The sequence below is a fragment of the Alosa pseudoharengus genome, unplaced genomic scaffold (assembly GCF_046254945.1).
Source record: "Alosa pseudoharengus isolate Yale_2024_CS ecotype anadromous, Long Island Sound unplaced genomic scaffold, YU_APseudo_1.1 YU_APseudo_1.1_scf_18, whole genome shotgun sequence".
Lineage (NCBI taxonomy): Eukaryota > Metazoa > Chordata > Actinopteri > Clupeiformes > Clupeidae > Alosa > Alosa pseudoharengus.
This window is the reverse complement of record NW_027468650.1, coordinates 34,473,463-34,477,847: the sequence shown is the minus strand read 5'-3', so window position 1 is coordinate 34,477,847 and position 4,385 is coordinate 34,473,463. Positions and strand designations below refer to the sequence as shown.

Here is a 4,385-nt window from a genome sequence, read left to right as displayed (position 1 = left end):
ATAATAATAATGATAATCAATAACAATAAACGGCCGTGTCCGTATTCGCGGCGTCAGTCATTAGTCTACTCTGGAGCTAGTCTAAATAGAGCTGCACAGTCCCGCCCACAGCCAAAACGCGGTTAGGTGCCGGATGTAAGATTCCCATTCATTTGTCCCATTGACGTTTGGAAAAATCCGTATCTAAAGAGTTTTACAGCATGTCTTAGGCTAACCAGCTACGGCATAAATCATAAGCATACAACATATCATTTCGAGTGAAAAAACGAAGAGAAAATCCAAAAAAAGTCAAAGGTACAAGACTGTGTACATATTTTCATTTCCGAGCAAAGGAACTACTCATCCCATAAACCACCGCTCCTCACTGAATAATATAAGCAATGCACGAACCGCGCGAAATCATTTCAAAACTGGCGACAGCAGGCGAACCCTTTCCTCCAAACAGTGATTTTTATATAGTGAATGTGCAGTTAATAGCAGTTATTTCAGGAGTAATCGTGTAAATAATAGTGTTTTGATATTGAATTTTATATTTATCATCGTATATTTTATATCGTGTGTGAAAGCGGTTAACGTTAACGGCAATGCTTCGTAACGTTACCTGACTCATCCTATGCTGTCATCACTGCTCAGTCGGGCTGATGCATGGACTGGTGCATGGTCTGCTCTTGGACCACCATATTCAGTTTATTAATTTGCCATGAATTATTACACAAAATGTTCATTAAATGCACGAAGTATTCCTAGGTTAATGATTGATATGAATCATACAGTATGAAGGATACAGTAGCCTAGCTAATGTTAACTAGCACTGCTAGCAGCATTAAAGTTACCAACCTCCCTGCTTAACTCACCACAACTTTGTAGGTCTTGTCCCTCATACTGCTAACCCTTACAAAACCCACAAACTGACTCGGACACACAACAGTCAATAATGTGACCCGATTTAAAGTGGCTTTCACCCCTTTGGACACTCACTAAAACATAATATATTTCATACCTGTGTTGCAGCATGTAGGCTAAGGTTAGCTGCATTATGTAATGACATACAATGTCGGAAATGCTAAAGGTTAGCCTGTCGGCTAGTGCTAGCCTACCTGAAAAGTTTGAGTGTTTAAACTAACATTTACAGTGGTCTATTTGATAGTGTATTGGCCCTGACTAAGTTCGTGTGATGTATAAACCCCAATCCTTGTTGATACAAGTACCAATATTCGTCAAGAAAGTTTTTATTCACATTAAGATTTTCGCCATAGGCAGTAAAAAACTCCGCCATGTTTGTCAATATTTTTCCGCTGAGAAAGTTTCAAACTATGACCATAACGGCCTTTCCACCAATCAGAGGCATCACTGTGGGATTGTGGGATTGTTCAGGATTGTGGGTAATGAAGTACTTATCCAAGAGATCGCGAATAAAAGGCATTTATCTCAAAACAAGGTTAGTGCCCCACGAACTCTTGGTGTCTATAGGAGCATATACAATCGCTTAGTACAACCGTAGCTGGTTTTAAGTCTACCACGTGCAGTTAAGTTTTTATGGCTTACACCGCAATTGTCAATGGAGAAATTGCATTGGATTTTTACATCCGGCATCGGCTGTGGGCGGGACTGTGCAGCTCTATAATTGAGCACATCCAGGGGCGGGGCCACAGGGGCCCGGGCCCCATCTGAAATCCCATTGGCCCCTGACTGGCCCCTGTACCGTCAATCATCAATAAGTGTCAAACTTTTTGAGAACGACGATCAGAGATGCAATTCCATTCCCAAACAACTGGTGGCAGTAATGCACCTATGAACCTTGAAAGCTAAAGCAAACAGTGAACTGTAAAATAAACAATACATTTGGCTAACCAGAAATGTCTCTGCTAATGTGAAGAAACGATACATTTGGCTCACGGAAGTATCAGCTAATGTGAAGAACCGATACATTTGGCTAACAAAAGTATCAGCTAGAATTCTAACGTGAAGAACCGATGGCAGCGTTTCATCCTCCACAGAAGTTTCTTGGTGAGTCACAAATCTCTGTTGGTTATCATCATTATGTGAAATGGATGTTTATTTGTTGCTGTCACAATATTTTAAGTTTGTCAATTAAATTACGAAGCAGCAGCAAGCTTGCAGTGAACTGTTAACATTAAATTAACGTTAGGTTACTTGAGTTGAGGTTTGATTGTTTGTTTGCATGCTGGTAGATTTCATGTATGGAAAGGTAATGTGTGAAGTGTTTGAAATGGTGTTATATGAAATACAGAGAAATGGACATCCTGTTTGTTTGTTTGGGGTCCGAAATGAATAATAATAGGCTACATGCGCTAGTGCGCCTTACCAAATGTAAATAACGTTCGATTTGTTTTTCCTTGAGGAAAAAGTTTGGCAGCTGCTAACATGAACATGAGAATACATGCCTAATAGCTAACGCTACGTTTTTGTAGTTAATGTGAGCTATCATTGCAAAGTTATTAACCACTATTCTGAGTTTATTTGATTCATGGGCTTCGCATGAATTCTGTCTCAAAGTGTTAGGACAAGGAGAGTTTCATTGAGATAAATTGGTTAAATGTTCTACTCACTCAAGCTTTATATGATTTAAAATAATAATAACTGGTTTTACAGTTGCCAGACGACATGCTGAATACAAGCATGGAAATTTGTGTTTCATCTATGACTGGGATGGCGCAGGAGCTGGTGACTTCAACCCACAGTCTTCAGAACCACCAGTCACCAAGCATAGCTGCTCCTAATGGTATGATGCTATTTCCTATTGCCACTACAGTGAGCATATTTTGTCATTCATTTTAGAAACGCCAGGTTGACAGTGGGTTATGAAAGTTAATAACAATTAAGTTACTCAAACTTGTTTCATTTTCTTCTCTCCAGACATTTCCCATTCTAGAGCGATGGTTCTGTGCAACCTCTCCTAAACTGGTATTCCGCAAGATGCAGCACAGAAATAGGAAGAGGCCACTCAATGACTTCTGATACAAAGACTTCAAATGGTAGAAATATTCCATCTTTAGTGTTTTGCTACCCCTTCCTTAATTTTTGCTTTCAAATGACCCATTGTCAGTCTTCAAATCAGAATCAGGCTTTTCTAACTGGAAGCAAGACGGTGGCTTCAAAGACCATTCCAAATAAGACCATTGTAAAAATAGTTGTTGAAAAAATTGTGTAAATATGATGTAGTTGTTGCTCACATGCTGTGTGTGTGTGTGTGTGTGTGTGTGTTTGTTTTAATGTACGCAAACTGGCAGTGAAAGTGGTTTCTCTTATCAACAAAAGGGGAAACAGTTAAAGTAAAACTTGTTTAATTGAACGAAAAATGTGTGTATGATGATGTATGATTTATGTTTAAAATAGCAATGTATTTCCACTGAAGTGTCTATTATATTTTAGTTTTATATTGTGTTTTCAATGCACATTATAAATAAATGGGAAAATTGTTAAGAATTGTATTGGCTTTTTTGTTTTTAAGTATTTAGCATTCAAGTATTTGAACAAGGTAAGACTGGTGAAATGTATGCACCTTACTACTGTGGTGTAGTCTAGTTAGCTGTAGTGGGTATACTGTGATCAACCCCAAATATTAATACCTATCCTTGTCTGTTTTAAGTGGGTATACTGAGATGGTGATGCTTTTTAAGTGGGTATACCAGAGACTTTCTAATGAGGAGACACAGCACTCAAAAAATCCTCCATAGAAATTCATGGGGCTAGTTTGTCCGTTGTCTACACATATCCCACTTCTTCCTCGGCAAAACGTCAACATGTGAATACATTGAGCCAATTATGTGGTGTGATGTGAATACATTGAGCCAATCATATGGTGTGTTGTGAAGACATCGTGCCAATCATGTGTTGTGAACTCGCCGCTGGAGCAAGATTGGTGTCGTGAAGCCTTGCGCATGCACATTTTTGCCGAATAGGATGCCCGATGAGTGACCAAAAAGCGTTGCAATATGGCCGTCGAGTGGAGGGACTTGCCTAAAAGGACTTTGGGTATACCGCGTATAGTCCTGCATATCACGTAGACAACGTGCCTCTGCCTTACTGAACAAGGGATTTTCTGTGTATGGATGTTGACCGGTTCTTGGCCCCTCAGTGTATGATGTGGCCCCTTTATGGCCCCTGTCTCAGAAAAATCCTAGAACCGCCACTGAGCACATCGCTCATGACATCCATGCAGAGGCCCCCTTTGTCCTCTTCTAAAGTGTAACAAAATGTAACTAAACTTAATAAATCCCAACGGGTCTGTAGAGGAGCTAGAGGAGAGGCTGAAAAACTGACGGACAAACTTACAAACTCTGGAGATAACGTGGGTAGGATTGAAGCAACGATAAACGAATGACGTGGATTCCTGTAACTGTCCATGAAAACAGAAGGCATAG

The 4,385-nt window shown here is 39.8% G+C and overlaps 1 long non-coding RNA gene across 1 annotated transcript; it reads left to right on the top strand.

Moving 5' to 3' along the window:
* Nucleotides 1-1,786: 1,786 nt before the first annotated feature.
* LOC143131782 (uncharacterized) lies at nt 1,787-3,429 on the top strand. Its single transcript, XR_012988211.1, has 3 exons — nt 1,787-2,007; nt 2,614-2,743; nt 2,878-3,429. It is a non-coding gene; the product is annotated as an uncharacterized LOC143131782 (long non-coding RNA).
* Nucleotides 3,430-4,385: the final 956 nt, after the last annotated feature.